The following is a 17,283-nucleotide window of genomic DNA, read 5'->3' as shown; positions in this document are numbered from 1 at the left end:
TTTAATGTTGGCCTCCCCTCTTCCCCAAGTAGCATTATGATGCTTGACATGTGCAGTAACAGACAGTATATCAGTAACAGACAGTATATCAGTAACAGACAGTGTATCAGTAACAGACAGTATATCAGTAACAGACAGTGTATCAGTAACAGACAGTATATCAGTAACAGACAGTATATCAGTAACAGACAGTATATCAGTAACAGACAGTAACAGACAGTATATCAGTAACAGACAGTATATCAGTAACAGACATTGTATCAGTAACAGACATTATATCAGTAACAGACAGTGTATCAGTAACAGACATTGTATCAGTAACAGACATTATATCAGTAACAGACAGTATATCAGTAACAGACAGTATATCAGTAACAGACAGTATATCAGTAACAGACAGTGTATCCGTAACAGACAGTGTATCCGTAACAGACATTGTATCAGTAACAGACAGTGTATCAGTAACAGACAGTATATCAGTAACAGACATTGTATCAGTAACAGACAGTGTATCAGTAACAGACAGTATATCAGTAACAGACAGTATATCAGTAACAGACAGTATATCAGTAACAGACAGTAACAGACAGTATATCAGTAACAGACAGTAACAGACAGTATATCAGTAACAGACATTGTATCAGTAACAGACATTGTATCAGTAACAGACAGTGTATCAGTAACAGACAGTATATCAGTAACAGACAGTATATCAGTAACAGACAGTATATCAGTAACAGACAGTAACAGACAGTATATCAGTAACAGACAGTATATCAGTAACAGACAGTATATCAGTAGCAGACATTGTATCAGTAACAGACATTGTATCAGTAACAGACAGTGTATCAGTAACAGACAGTATATCAGTAACAGACAGTATATCAGTAACAGACATTGTATCAGTAACAGACATTGTATCAGTAACAGACAGTGTATCAGTAACAGACAGTATATCAGTAACAGACAGTAACAGACAGTATATCAGTAACAGACAGTATATCAGTAACAGACAGTGTATCAGTAACAGACAGTATATCAGTAACAGACATTGTATCAGTAACAGACATTGTATCAGTAACAGACATTGTAACAGTAACAGACATTGTATCAGTAACAGACATTGTATCAGTAACAGACAGTGTATCAGTAACAGACAGTATATCAGTAACAGACATTTTATCAGTAACTTGAATATAATATGTCTCTGAAATAGGCCCTTTAACCTGAATAGCAACAAGACAGTACATTTGTAAGACAACATAAAAATATAAATTCATATTGCTCTTGTATTGTAGAATATTTTACAGGACTGTGACGTATTTTCATAATTTTTTCCGTTTAATTTCTCATAGAGCTGACAGATTTCAAACGATTGTTGACTGTGTGTATCCAACACAATGCATCTAATCAATGCCTTCAGTTTTTTTCTCTGTCTGATTTTCAAATGGCAGCTGTGGAGTGAAAATCGGTGTCCTCGTCGCAGTAGATGGCTCCGGAGCAGACGCCCCATTGCCAGCTGACATTGTTGACGTTGCCCTTGTGATGTAGAAGCAGGTGACCTTGCACGACCTTCACAATATCCCAAAGACGTTTGCCACTTTGATTGGACTTGTTTATGCTCTGAATATGGACTATCCAAAGGGGTTCTGGGACACTGAGGTGTTTCAGAGAATCTTCTTGTGTAGTGCAGAGAGCTGTAAAACAAGAGGACCATCTTCTTACATTTACATTTTAGTCATTTAGCAGACGCTCTTATCCAGAGCGACTTACATGAGCAATTAGGGTTAAGTGCCTTGCTTAAGAGCACATCGACAGATTTTTCACCTAGTCGGCTCGGGGATTAGAACCAGCGACCTTTCGGTTACTGGCACAACGCTCTTACCCACTGAGCCACCTGCCGCCCCAGTGAGACAGACCGATATCTAGCTACTGGTGCCATGCCTTATTGCTAAAGGCAGACGGAAATGGTCTTTCAATGTTTCTTGATCCAGATGTGTTAACTGTGAGGGCTGTTCTATGGGGGAAGCAAGGTCCAGTTCCTGTGAAATGCTTGTGGTCTACACCCGTGTCTTGTATCATCATGACTGTTCTCAGTCAGATTTAAACTGTTGAAGATAATAGAGATGGAGGCCGGTACAGAGATGACTGACTTGATATACGGTTCATCATTCTGTTACTAAAGGCATATGTGAATGTTGTTTTCACGTTTCATGATAGACATATCTTAACTGTGTGAAAATATCGGCCGGTATATGCAGGCAGTAAGATGCAGCTCCTCTGAGATGCCCTGTGGTCGTTTATTTTGAAGGCATCTATGTTTCTTATGTCATTGTGACCGTTCTCAGATTTAAGAGAGATGATACCATTCTCTTAGCACACCAGAGAGAGAGGGGGATGGAGGCCAGTGGAGGAGAGGGAGGGGGATGGAGGCCAGTAGAGGAGAGGGGGATGGAGGCCAGTGGAGGAGAGGGGGATGGAGGCCAGTGGAGGAGAGGGAGGGGATGGAGGCCAGTGGAGGAGAGGGAGGGGGATGGAGGCCAGTGGAGGAGAGGGAGGGGGATGGAGGCCAGTGGAGGAGAGGGAGGGGATGGAGGCCAGTGGAGGAGAGGGGGGATGGAGGCCAGTGGAGGAGAGGGGGGATGGAGGCCAGTGGAGGAGAGGGAGGGGCATGGAGGCCAGTGGAGGAGAGGAGGGGGATGGAGGCCAGTGGAGGAGAGGGAGGGATGGAGGCCAGTGGAGGAGAGGGAGGGGGATGGGAGGCCAGTGGAGGAGAGAGGGGGATGGAGGCCAGTGGAGGAGAGGGAGGGGGATGGAGGCCAGTGGAGGAGAGGGAGGGGGGATGGAGGCCAGTGGAGGAGAGGGAGGGGGATGGAGGCCAGTGGAGGAGAGGGAGGGGGATGGAGGCCAGTGGTGGAGAGGGAGGGGGATGGAGGCCAGTGGAGGAGAGGGAGGGGATGGAGGCCAGTAGAGGAGAGGGAGGGGGATGGAGGCCAGTAGAGGAGAGGGAGGGGGATGGAGGCCAGTTGAGGAGAGGGAGGGGGATGGAGGCCAGTGGAGGAGAGGGGGATGGAGGCCAGTGGAGGAGAGGGAGGGGGATGGAGGCCAGTGGAGGAGAGGGGGATGGAGGCCAGTAGAGGAGAGGGAGGGGGATGGAGGCCAGTGGAGGAGAGGGAGGGGGATGGAGGCCAGTGGAGGAGAGGGAGGGGGATGGAGGCCAGTAGAGGAGAGGGAGGGGGATGGAGGCCAGTGGAGGAGAGGGAGGGGGATGAAGGCCAGTGGAGGAGAGGGGGATGGAGGCCAGTGGAGGAGGGGGATGGAGGCCAGTGGAGGAGAGGGGGATGGAGGCCAGTGGAGGAGAGGGAGGGGGATGGAGGCCAGTGGAGGAGAGGGAGGGGCATGGAGGCCAGTGGAGGAGAGGGAGGGGGATGGAGGCCAGTGGAGGAGAGGGAGGGGGATGGAGGCCAGTGGAGGAGAGGGGGGGATGGAGGCCAGTGGAGGAGAGGGAGGGGGATGGAGGCCAGTGGAGGAGAGGGAGGGGATGGAGGCCAGTGGAGGAGAGGGAGGGGGATGGAGGTCAGTGGAGGAGAGGGGGGGATGGGAGGCCAGTGGAGGAGAGGGAGGGGCATGGAGGCCAGTGGAGGAGAGGGAGGGGATGGAGGCCAGTGGAGGAGAGGGAGGGGGATGGAAGCCAGTGGAGGAGAGGGAGGGGCATGGAGGCCAGTGGAGGAGAGGGAGGGGGATGGAGGCCAGTGGAGGAGAGGGAGGGGGATGGAGGCCAGTGGAGGAGAGGGAGGGGGATGGAGGCCAGTGGAGGAGAGGGAGGGGGATGGAGGCCAGTGGAGGAGAGGGAGGGGGATGGAGGCCAGTGGAGGAGAGGGAGGGGGATGGAGGCCAGTAGAGGAGAGGGAGGGGGATGGAGGACCAATGGAGGAGAGGGAGGGGGATGGAGGACCAGTGGAGGAGAGGGAGGGGGATGGAGGACCAGTGGAGGAGAGGGAGGGGGATGGAGGTCAGTGGAGGAGAGGGAGGGGGATGGAGGCCAGTGGAGGAGAGAGAGGGGGATGGAGGCCAGTGGAGGAGAGGGAGGGGGATGGAGGCCAGTGGAGGAGAGGGAGGGGGATGGAGGCCAGTGGAGGAGAGGGAGGGGGATGGAGGCCAGTGGAGGAGAGGGGGATGGAGGCCAGTAGAGGAGAGGGAGGGGGATGGAGGCCAGTAGAGGAGAGGGAGGGGGATGGAGGCCAGTGGAGGAGAGGGAGGGGGATGGAGGCCAGTGGAGGAGAGGGAGGGGATGGAGGCCAGTGGAGGAGAGGGAGGGGGATGGAGGCCAGTGGAGGAGAGGGAGGGGGATGGAGGACCAGTGGAGGAGAGGAGGGGGATGGAGGCCAGTGGAGGAGAGGGAGGGGGATGGAGGCCAGTGGAGGAGAGGGAGGGGGATGGAGGACCAGTGGAGGAGGAGAGGGGGATGGAGGCCAGTGGAGGAGAGGGAGGGGGATGGAGGCCAGTGGAGGAGAGGGAGGGGGATGGAGGACCAGTGGAGGAGGAGAGGGGGATGGAGGTCAGTAGAGGAGAGGGGGATGGAGGACCAGTGGAGGAGAGGGGGATGGAGGCCAGTGGAGGAGTGAGAGGGGATGGAGGCCAGTAGAGGAGTGAGAGGGGGATGGAGGCCAGCTCAGCTGTCTTAGTTGCACTGATTTCTCTCTCTTGCAGCTATGACAGTCTGACTTAAACAGCCGGGTGACCCTTTAACAGCCGGGTGACCCTTTAACAGCCGGGTGACCCTTTAACAGCCGGGTGACCCTTTAACAGCCGGGTGACCCTTTAACAGCCGGGTGACCCTTTAACAGCCGGGTGACCCTTTAACAGCCGGGTGACCCTTTAACAGCCGGGTGACCCTTTAACAGCCGGGTGACCCTTTTCTAGAACACAGAATTGCAAACTGTTTGTGCCAGGTACCAGCATGGCATGGTCTTCTCCTCTGGGGACTGCTTTGGGTCAAAATAATTCACAATCACTTTTTCTTTATAAAAAACAAAAATGTTACTTCAATTATGTTTACTTTAAATAAATAAATAATTAATTTACTTGGCTGCCTTCATGGTCTGTCTGTCCCCCTGCCTTTATTTATTTCTGTCTGTCTGTCTGTCTGTCTGTCTGTCTGTCTGTCTATCCATCCTCTTAAATGTAATGTAATGGCAAAATGTAGGTATCCACGTAAATAGACATACCCTAAACTAACTGCTATTCATGTGTAATTACATGATTCTGACATGCAAAAACTTGGTATACATAGAAAGAAGACATCTGGGAGACGATGAGGAAATCATCAGATAGGAGTTACATAGTTCAGAGTACACAAGATCAAGCACACACAAAATAACCATTTTTTATTTATCTTTCATTGACAAGCTATAAGTGAATTATTGATGAGTAGAGCTGGAAACACATCAGATGGCTTCCACAACATGTGAACAATATCAGAATAAAAAATGGGATTGATAGACCTAACAACTAGAAATGGGCAGATGTTTTAGTAAGTGGTGTCAGGTGTGGTCACGGGACGTTTCCAAGTGTCCCTAAACCTCTCCAAAGTGGCATATGTCTGTAAATTAGATAATTCCAGTGCTATTACATATTTGCAATCCCTAAATGCTATTTGTTCAGTATAGAAACACAATTTCTACCCATATCAACCTCACTCAAACATTGTGGTGGTGTTATGGGGTATCCAGGGTACATTCAAGTGTCCTTTCAACCTCTCCAAAGTGTCCGAATGTGGTAATTGCACTGTTTTTGCACACTGGATGTGCCTAAAAGTTATTGTTTACTATAAAAACTTAATTTCTACAACACCAACCTCTCTCAAACATTGTGGTGGTGTCAGGGGACATACAGGGGATATCCAAGTGTTTTCTTCATCCTCTCCAAAGTGCCTGAACGTTTAGCCTAGGCATATCCAATGTATTGGTCCCACATACAAATGAACTGTTTACAAAAACAATATAAAAGCAACAGATATACAGTACCAGTCAAAAGTTTGGACACACCTACTCATTCCAGGGTTTTTCTTTATTTTTACTATTTTCTATATTGTAGAATAATAGTGAAGACATCAAAACTATGAAATAACACATATGGAATCATGTGGTAACCAAAAAAGTGTTAAACAAATCAAAATATAATTTACATTTGAGATTTTTCAAATAGCCACCTTTTGCCTTGATGACAGCTTTGCACACTCTTCAACTAGTCTTGATACCTTTACCAGCCCTTAGTATTTACCTACCAACTAGTCGAAATCGTCGTTGTCCATATCGCTCCCCTGATCCGAGTCCGACTCCAGTATTTTACTCAAAGTTTCTATGTCGGTATACTTATTCATAACTGCTTTCTTTTTAGCTTCCTGTTCGATATTCTTAGTTTTTACAATTAGTTGCAACAAGAGAGGAGAAGCTGGTCTCACATAAGAAGGTAGAATGAAATCTGGCTGAGTTGAGGTCTTGTTGAGTCTCCGCTGCTGAACAGACAGAATGTGGAAAGGCTCAGTAAAACGAGTGTGCAGACCAGGTCTCAGGACAGCTCTAAGGACAGGTCTCAGACCAGGTCACAGGACAGCTCTAATAGTTTGGCTCAGACCAGGTCTCAGGACAGCTCTAATAGTTTGGCTCAGACCAGGTCTCAGGACAGCTCTAATAGTTTGGCTCAGACCAGGTCTCAGGACAGCTCTAATAGTTTGGCTCAGACCAGGTCTCAGGACAGCTCTAATAGTTTGGCTCAGACCAGGTCTCAGGACAGCTCTAATAGTTTGGCTCAGACCAGGTCTCAGGACAGCTCTAATAGTTTGGCTCAGACCAGGTCACAGGACAGCTCTAATAGTTTGGCTCAGACCAGGTCTCAGGACAGCTCTAATAGTTTGGCTCAGACCAGGTCTCAGGACAGCTCTAATAGTTTGGCTCAGACCAGGTCTCAGGACAGCTCTAATAGTTTGGCTCAGACCAGGTCTCAGGACAGCTCTAATAGTTTGGCTCAGACCAGGTCTCAGGACAGCTCTAATAGTTTGGCTCAGACCAGGTCACAGGACAGCTCTAATAGTTTGTCATCAGGAACCGGTGACGATCTGTGAGTCTCTTCAGTGCTGGTGAACGGATCACACATCCTCTGCTTTTCTGGGCTTGGATCAGATTGTTTGGTTGGTCAACTATTATTATTATTTTTTTTTATAGTCAGATGTGGATGCTTTTTTTTCTAAATGTCTGCGCATTTTTGATGGCTTCATAGCGTCGTTGCTGAGGCAGCTAGAGAGAGAGAGAGATTCTTGAAAGTCCAATATCTTGAAAACTTGACTGCTGACATGCAAATTATCTTGGGACTGTATCGACAATGAAAATAAATACCAAAATATCATTTTTGAGTGGATTTACCCTTTAACCCTATCTGACTTTCATTTTTCTGCATGTTCAGCCCTTATATTTTTTTGTTTTACCCCATATGTAACTCTGGGTTGTTGTTTTTATCGCACTGCTTTGCTTTATCTTGGCCAGGTCGCAGTTGTAAATGAGAACTTGTTCTCAACTGGCTTACCTGGTTAAATAAAGGTGGAAAACATTTTTCTTTTTTTATTTAGCCTCACAATTAAGTGTTTAACCATTTTATTTTCAGGACAACCAGGGCTACAAGTAGAATGCAAAATAATTTCACATAAATAGTTGCATTCATGAGTTTTACTGACAAATGTCAATAAATAAATAAGGTCCGCCAAAGCAAAAACCTGATAAAATGAATTTATTTAAAGTAGAGAAATTGTTTGCTCACTAGGAAATTAATATCCAACTAGTCAGTGACAATTGTGTGAAGTTTGTGATAGCAACTATGTGACCTTATTTTAGTATTTTAGACACTATAGTGCATTGTAAAGTATTCATCCCCCTTGGCGTTTTTCCTATTTTGTTGCATTACAACCTGTAATTTAAATGGATTTTTATTTGGATTTCATGTCATGAACATACACAAAATAGTCCAAATTGGTGAAGTGAAATGAAAAAAATAACTTGTTTCAAAAAAAAAGAAAAGTATGTATTCACCCCCTTTGCTATGAAGCCCCTAAATAAGATCTGGTGCAACTAATTACCTTCAGAATTCACATAATTAGTTAAATAAAGTCCACCTGTGTGCAATCTAAGTGTCACATGATCTCAGTATATATACACCTGTTCTGAAAGGCCCCAGACTCTGCAACACCACTAAGCAAGGGGCACCACCAAGCAAGCGGCACCATGAAGACCAAGGAGCTCTCCAAACAGGTCAGGGACAAAGTTGTGGAGAAGTACAGATCAGGGTTGGGTTATAAAAAAATATCAGAAACTTTGAACATCCCACGGAGCACCATTAAATCCATTATAAAAAAATTGAAAGAATATGGCACCACAACAAACCTGCCAAGAGAGGGCCGCCCACCAAAACTCACAGACCAGGCAAGGAGGGTGTGGTGAATGATGGACGGAGTCAGGCGCAGGAGTAAAATAACCGGATGCAGATTTATTCCTTCCAGACATACAATGCGCCTACAACGGCAATCGAAACAGGTACAGGGGAAACAATCCTCCCTGACCAAACACAGTCTCAGAAAATACAATAAATGTAATGACACAGGGGGAAATCAACCCTGGCAAAATAAATGAGAGAGTATCTCAACTGAGCTACTCCTACCACATAGAACAATTACTCACAAAGACAAGGGGGCAGAGGGAACACTTATACACATACGAATTAGGGGATGAGCACCAGGTGTGTGTGATTGACAAGACATGACAAATGGAGTGATGAGAATGGGAGCGGCAGTAGCTAGTAAGACGGTGACGACGAACGCCGAAACCTGCCCGAACAAGGAGGGGAGGCAGCTTCGGCGGAAGTCGTGACAGAGGGCATTAATCATAGAGGCAACAAAGAGACCAAAGATAACCCTGAAGGAGCTGCAAAGCTCCACAGCGGAGATTGGAGTATCTGTCCATAGGACCACTTTAAGCCGTACACTCCACAGAGCTGGGCTTTACGGAAGAGTGGCCAGAAAAAAGACATTGCTTAAAGAAAAAAAGAATGTTTTTTTTGTCTTATTTGTTGTTTGTTTCACAAGAAAAAATATTTTGCATCTTCAAAGTGGTAGGCATGTTGTGTAAATCAAATGATACCAAAAAATTTTTTAATGCAATTTTAATTCCAGGTTGTAAGGCAACAAAATAGGAAAAATGCCAAGGGGGGTGAATACTTTGGCAAGCCACTGTATGTCCTGGGATTTCCAAGGCTCTTCTATGTAGAAGAACCCCTTACAGTATTATAGACACTCCCATGATCTTCTATGTAGAAGCGCTTCTATCTTACAGTATTATAGACACTATGTCCTGGGATTTCCCAGGCTCTTCATTACAGTCTAACGACTGTTGTGTAGCCTGTGAGCATCATAGAGCGAAACATGTTACATGTCCGTGTTCGTGAGAGTCTCAGCTTTTTATAGATAGCTTTAATGTGTAGCTCAAAACAATTGGACTCTACAGAAATGTTTGTAAAAAGACCCGGCCCAGAGCCCCTTCGGAATCCGCCCTTGTCTCACAAACACAGCTTTAGCTCAGCCCCCGTTAATCACACAGACTAACGGTTGGTATCTATGGATGCAGAAGAAAAATAATCCAATGGTATAATCCAGTGGTACAGAAGTCTGTAGCTCAAATACACAATGTTTAAAAAGGGATGGAAGTCCAAAACGCACCGGCGTTACGGTGGGACTCATTGGGTTAACAATAACTATTCTGGAATACATGATTGATCTGTTGTGTTGTCATTACAAGCTAACAATTGTTTTAATTGACCTGGAAGTCCTAGCAGCTTAGAATACTATTTGATTACTGTTGATTAACCTAAGTCACCAGCCTATCACTGTAAAAAAATTATAATTGTTGTTTTAACTTATTATTTCCAGTCACAAAGTTGCATGTCCTTTTTCAAGTTATACAAACTTAAATGATCAAGTTTACTGTCATGTTCAGTAGACTTTATATACATTGACTAAAACAACTTCCAAGAAGTGTGAAGTCACTTCAAAATAGAGGCTAGTATCTCTAATAAAGCCTAAATTGATTCAACTATAAATAGTAGGTTATACTGACAAAGTGTAAAGTTGACTTTCTTTTATGAGTCAAAGTACTCATAATTTGGTGTTAGTTAGGATAACTCTACATTTTAAGTTGACATAACTCAAATTGGAATTGATTCAACTAGGAACAGTAGGTTATACTGACAAATGGTGAAAATAACTAAACTATATTTTATAAGTCAAAATAAATTTGGTGAATGTTAGTATAACTTGAACATTTAATTTTTTATAACTTGATAAAGGCCATGCAACTTTGTGACTGCAAATAATAAGTTGAAACAACAAATAAGTGTATTGGTGCAATGCTTAGGGTGTTTGCCTTCACAGTTTGCTTCCCTGCCCTTGTTAGTGTTGTTGGTCTTGGCTTAATGTTCCAGTCGGTAGCTAGCTAGCACTCACTCAAATGGCTGCTAGCACCGTCATGAAAAGGGTCCTCAGGGAAGCCCTACAATATTACGTTTTACTAAGTAGTGAGAACGCTCTGGAGCAGGCAATTTAGAAAAGTGATCTTTAGCCATGTTGTACTTTTCTTAAATGTAGTTTTACAATTTACTAAAACAAGCAGACAACAAGATAATTGCGTTTTAAAAAGGTCAAGTTGTTGCTGTGAGCCAATTGGATAACCTAATTAACCACAGGTTGTTTTCCCCACAGGCGGGCAGGGCTGGGACGTTCTGTCTAATAGAGTCATAATACCCATAAAGCCTAGCGGTCAAACAGGGAAATGGCTCCAATAGTTTTTCCACCATTCATTTTTCCCATATGGGGATTTTAGAAACACTTAAAATAAGGTCTGTGTTTCATGTAGGCTTACTCTGGCGTGACGTTTTGATAACCGTGTAAATCTCTCTAGGACAATGTGACTTTTATCAATATATTCCCCCATATTTACCCCCAACAAATGACATTTTAATTAGCTGCTAATTTGGCTATTATACAGAACTACAGATGCCATGATGATCTGGACGAGACTGCTGAATCAAGACAAAGGAAAGAATCTCTGGCTTAACTATCTAATGTCAGTTAAATATAGTAATTAATAAATTGGCTAAATGTCTTTAAATTGACTTGTTAGCAAGGGTGCCTGCTAGAAATGATGTGCAGGAGCTTGCAGGGATTTGTAGTCTTGCATGATGTCTACTTTGATGCTAATTAGCATTTTCGAATCTGAGAGTAAATAGGGCCCAATATATTGATAAGTCACCTTGTCCGAGAGAGATTTACACGGTTATCAAAACGTCCCGTCAGGGTAAGCCCATGAGAAAATTAATGGTGGGAAAAACGATTGGAACCATTTCCCTGTTTGACCGCTAGGTTTTATGGGTATTATGACACCTCCAATGTGGGGCTCTATGCCAACTGGGACTAACATGCTGACCAAACTAGTGGCATTGCATGCTCAAGTATTGCAAAATAAATGTTATTCAATCATTTCATCCAAACGTGTTGTGCACGTCAACGAGCATCTGCATCAGTGGAGGCTCCTCAGAGAAGGAAGAGGAGGACCATCCTCCTCAGTGAATTTCATAAAAATGAAAATGGTCAAACATGGAAAAAGTTATCCTTTTTAGATCAAACTATACTAAATGTAATATGTCACCAAATAATTGATTAAAACACACTATTTTGCAAAGAAGGTCTACAGTAGCCTCAACAGCACTATGTAGGGTAACACCATGGTGTAGCCGGAGGACAGCTAGCGTCTGTCCTCCTCTGGGTACATTGACTTCAATACAAAACCTAGGAGGCTCATGGTTCTCACCCCCTTCCATAGACTTACACATTAATTATGACAACTTCCGGAGGACATCCTCCAGCCTATCAGAGCAGCATGAACTGACATGTTGTCCACCCAATTAAAGGATCAGATAATTAATCTAGTACTGAAAGCATAAACTATAGCTAGCTAGCACTGCAGTGTATAAAATGTGGTGAGTGGTTGACTCAGAGAGAGAAAGACAGTTGAACAGATTTGAACAAATTAATTTATTCAAAAATGAAGGAGAAGCAAGAGAGAAAGAGAGAGAGAGAGAGATTTAGTATTTTGTTTTCACTTTCAGTTTCACTTACTTAGCTAGCAAATGCAGCTGGCTAGTTTAGCCTACTCAAACACCTGGCTCAAACAGAGGGATGCTATGTTAGCTAGCTGGCTATGACTTTTTAACACAACACTGGAACTCTTCCAATTTAAGGTAAGCTTTTGGTATTACTAATGTATTGCCACCGGGGCCCGCCGGTGTAACTGCTTACTGCATGATTATAGCGGGTTTACTAACGCGTTAGTTCTATTTGATATGCTGACTCTGACCTTACTTTAGCTAATATGGTGACAACGATGTAGGCTGTGTGTAGTGGTTTGGCTTGGAAAGGTTTTTTCGCCTGGTCACATACAGCTGATGTGTTATGCATTGAAGTCCACAAACCAAGGGAAGAGGTGAGATTAGGAGAGCATGCGATAAGGAATACAACGTGGCTGCTATGAAAGTGAACAGTGTTGACGCGTGATCAGGGGTGTATTCATTCTGCCGATTCTGTTGAAAAACGTTTCTTAAACGGAAGCAAACGGAAACAAAACGGGGATAAACATACCTGAATTTGTCCAATAGAAACTCTCGTTTGCAACTGTTGGACTAATGATTACACCCTGGTATTGAATGCAGTGGTGGTCAGTGCCATTTAAGATGAGGGAAGACCTTTTTTTTTTGGGATGAGCATGGCCTTATTTCTATTACAGCATATTGGATGACTCTCATTCATATTCCATTCACCCAGTTCAATGTAACAGTGATAGGTTTAGGCTACTACATGATACTCACATGTTCCCTATACCCATCATGAGGTTGCTACAACCTAGCCTATGAATGAGAGTTTACAACGTAGGCGCACACAGGCCGAGAGACAAATTTCAGGTGACTGACAGTGACATTCAATACCGCCTTGCACACTCTTGCCAGCAAGCTAGCTAGCTAAATGTCCATGAATGTTTCATATGTATTTCGACCTGTCCCCACATTAATATAGCTGGTTCAGAGTTATTTTTGATATTTCAACCTGCCTGTCCTGAAAGCGTCTGGTGTGGACGGACAAAGTCAACATGTGTCGGTGTAGTCGGTAACAAGATGGAATGATAGTGCCATAATTCTGGAAACAAATGAAAACAGATCCAGAGATGTAATTTGAGCCATAAATGCAGATTCGACAGTTCTAACAGTAAAGTATTGTTTAACATTTACATTTTAGTCATTTAGCAGACGCTCTTATCCAGAGCGACTTACAGGAGCAATTAGGGTTAAGTGCCTTGCTTAAGGGCACATCGACAGATTTTTCACCTAGTCGGCTCAGGGATTAGAACCAGCGACCTTTCGGTTACTGGCACAACGCTCTTACCCACTAAGCTACCTGCCGCAACCTAATGCTTTTATTTATAACTATGGAAAGATGTACCTCACTGCTTATTCTGCTCATTTAGCATTTATAAAAAAAATATTGGTTTACAAATACAAGTCAACAGGTGTTTGTTTGTGGATAGTGAATTACATTTAGCTTAGTGGTTAAGAGCGTTGTGCCAGTCGCTGGTTCTAATCCCCAAGCCGACTAGGTGAAAAATCTGTCGATGTGCCCTTGAGCAAGGCACTTAACCCTAATTGCTCCTGTAAGTCGCTCTGGATAAGAGCGTCTGCTAAACTGTTGTGGTTCTCTGTAGCTCAACTTGTAACGCCAGGGTAGTGGGTTCGATCCCCGGGACCACCCATACACAAAAATGTATGCACGCATGACTGTAAGTCGCTTTGGATAAAAGCGTCTGCTAAATGGCATATTAAAATGACAAAAATAAAAAATAAAAACATGTATTGATCATGGGGGTGGGGGGCATTGGAGGCTACTATCACATGTAAGGTGCCATAAAATCAACACGCCCATTAGAACGCTGTTGTGTAAAAGAATGTTTCCGAAATTCTACTCGGCTTGTGTGACGTCACCATGACAACGGTCGGACACTAGGCTACACTCCAGAGAAGAAGGAGACCGGAGACCGGAGACCGGAGACAGGGAGGGCTCAAATCGGTGCTACGGTCGGACACTAGGCTACACTCCAGAGACCGGAGACCGGAGACAGGGAGGGCTCAAATCGGTGCTACGGTCGGACACTAGGCTACACTCCAGAGAAGACGGAGACCGGAGACCGGAGACCGGGCGCTACTCCCCGTGCTGCAAAGCAAGCAGGGCTCAAATCGGTGCTAAATCCGACCGTGAGTAGCCTACAGAACACCCGCATCGTTTCTATCTCCTTTCAACTTTAGGCCACCTACTTTTCTGACATTAGCTAAATTCGAAATCTTTAGTTTAGCTAATTTTGAACAGGATTACTAGGCCTGCTAATATAATCACTTTTTGTTGAAGTTCTAATACCTATTTAAAAGTGTAGAAGCCCAATTGTATAAATGGACGCTCCACCCCTGTGTAGGGTTACCGACCTCTCCGTGGAACGTGACACCAGTGAACTCTGCAGGTGAGGTAACCGGTGATCATATAGCCGATTCACAGTTATAACAATAACAAAGTACAAACCTGCCACTGTTTTGAGAAACAGCTGTGTGCTGGGGCTTTAGAAATGTAACCCGCTCTCAAATGCATGGACAGAGAATTGGATGAAAGGAATGTCCGTCCATGATATCGACGTTATAGTTTAACCATGCTGGGATGCTATACAGGGGTTCGTTTTACAAATAATGGAGCAAAACAAGCTTATATTTGGGGTTCTGATGGGGTACAACAGTTGAACTAAGGTCATATGTTATATTCTTCAACAAACCAATGTGGATATATGATGAATTGCAATCCAACCTTTGAAAAATACAATAGGAATATCTAAGCCAAATCATTATTCTCTGCCTATCATTCTTGGGGAAAGTTCAGTGTGCCAAACAAGGCTATCTGTAGTGGGCGGTTCCAAACAATGTCCCAACGTTCTAAAGTAACCACTTCTTTAGATGTTTTTACTGGCACGGTTCCAACTCATTTCCCCATTTCCCCATAGAGGACATATAGAGGGCTCATTTCCCCATTTCCCCATAGAGGACATATAGAGGACTCATTTCCCCATTTCCCCATAGAGGACATATAGAGGACTCATTTCCCCATAGAGGACATATAGAGGACTCATTTCCCCATTTCCCCATAGAGGACATATAGAGGACTCATTTCCCCATAGAGGACATATAGAGGACTCATTTCTCCATTTCCCCATAGAGGACATATAGAGGACTCATTTCCCCATTTCTCCATAGAGGACATATAGAGGACTCATTTCCCCATAGAGGACATATAGAGGACTCATTTCCCCATAGAGGACATATAGAGGACTCATTTCCCCATAGAGGACATATAGAGGACTCATTTCCCCATTTCCCCATAGAGGACATATAGAGGACTCATTTCCCCATAGAGGACATATAGAGGACTCATTTCCCCATTTCCCCATAGAGGACATATAGAGGACTCATTTCTCCATTTCCCCATAGAGGACATATAGAGGACTCATTTCCCCATTTCTCCATAGAGGACATATAGAGGACTCATTTCCCCATAGAGGACATATAGAGGACTCATTTCCCCATAGAGGACATATAGAGGACTCATTTCCCCATAGAGGACATATAGAGGACTCATTTCCCCATTTCCCCATAGAGGACATATAGAGGACTCATTTCCCCATAGAGGACATATAGAGGACTCATTTCCCCATTTCCCCATAGAGGACATATAGAGGACTCATTTCTCCATTTCCCCATAGAGGACATATAGAGGGCTCATTTCCCCATTTCTCCATAGAGGACATATAGAGGACTCATTTCCCCATAGAGGACATATAGAGGACTCATTTCCCCATAGAGGACATATAGAGGACTCATTTCCCCATAGAGGACATATAGAGGACTCATTTCCCCATAGAGGACATATAGAGGACTCATTTCCCCATAGAGGACATATAGAGGACTCATTTCCCCATTTCCCCATAGAGGACTCATTTCCCCATTTCCCCATAGAGGACATATAGAGGACTCATTTCCCCATAGAGGACATATAGAGGACACTTGAGTTATTGTTTCTTGTTCAAAATTCAAATGTTATTTCTTAGTCACAAAAGGTCCAGGTTTGTCAAACAGATTCCAGTTTAATGAAGGGTAAAACAAAGCAATATATTCCTTGTGTTATAACAGGTTCCAAGATGGTAAGGATGTCAAAAGATACAAAAAAATGCTTGAAATAAAACAAGATCAATTAAGTGGGTTGTTTCTCTTAGGCGTCTTCTAACTAACCACAGGCTTGTACTCAAAAATAAAATAAAAAAATAAAATAAATATAATTATTGTAAAATTGACTGTGTCCATAAGGTGTAGATAGTAAGTATAGGCTGGAAGTAGAGGCCTAAGCATTGTTGTTCACTAATTTACCCCAAGTAGGGAAAGGATGTCGGGGTTGAAAAGTAATAAAGGGGAGTATATATATAAAAAAACATGGGGGATTGGAAGTGATGCAGACAATTACATTGATAGAAGTTACAATCTATCTGCAATATTAAGCTGATCTACCCACATTAAAATAATAATAAAATAAATAAAAATAAAAGGCTTGTACTCGTTCCAATCATGCTCTAACTCCATCTTTACCCATAACCCCCCTGTATGCTACGCTGCAGGTAAACCCAAAAGGTCTCACAATAACAATAAAAGGGGTTCTAATATACATAATTAACATAACAACAGTTTCCGTACATTTCTATACATATTAAGTATTTTTTTCTATACAGTTCTATATACTTTCAAACATTTCTTCCCTTTATCCAAAATGTCTCTAACACACATCATTGTGAAGCAGGAAGCAAACAATTACAACCATTTCTAATTTCAAAAAGAAAATGACAATAACACTTAATACGTTATACCTGAGTTCAGCGTGTTCTTCGTGTGAGTGAATTGTGGATCTTCATGTACATGCATTTGAAACTTCATAAAATCGGATGCAAGTATGTGTATCTGTGTTCTTTTTTTAAAATTGAGTATTTTATTAAAACAACAACAATACAATTTATTTGGCTGAAAGGGAAAAGAGTGGGTTAAGACTGGAACTAGGGCGTC

At 43.6% G+C, this 17,283-nt stretch overlaps 1 protein-coding gene across 1 annotated transcript in view; it reads left to right on the top strand.

Annotated features, from left to right (window-relative positions):
- The first annotated feature begins 14,142 nt into the window (after positions 1-14,142).
- fam228a (family with sequence similarity 228 member A) overlaps positions 14,143-17,283 on the top strand; it is a 45,725-nt gene continuing 42,584 nt past the window's right edge. The window contains exons 1-2 of the mRNA XM_045212902.1: positions 14,143-14,394; positions 14,610-14,654. The gene's annotated coding sequence lies outside the window, so the exon portion shown is untranslated. The remainder of the gene's footprint in view (positions 14,395-14,609; positions 14,655-17,283) is intronic.

Source organism: Coregonus clupeaformis, unplaced genomic scaffold, assembly GCF_020615455.1.
Source record: "Coregonus clupeaformis isolate EN_2021a unplaced genomic scaffold, ASM2061545v1 scaf0062, whole genome shotgun sequence".
NCBI lineage: Eukaryota > Metazoa > Chordata > Actinopteri > Salmoniformes > Salmonidae > Coregonus > Coregonus clupeaformis.
This window is presented reverse-complemented; position numbering and strand designations above follow the sequence as displayed.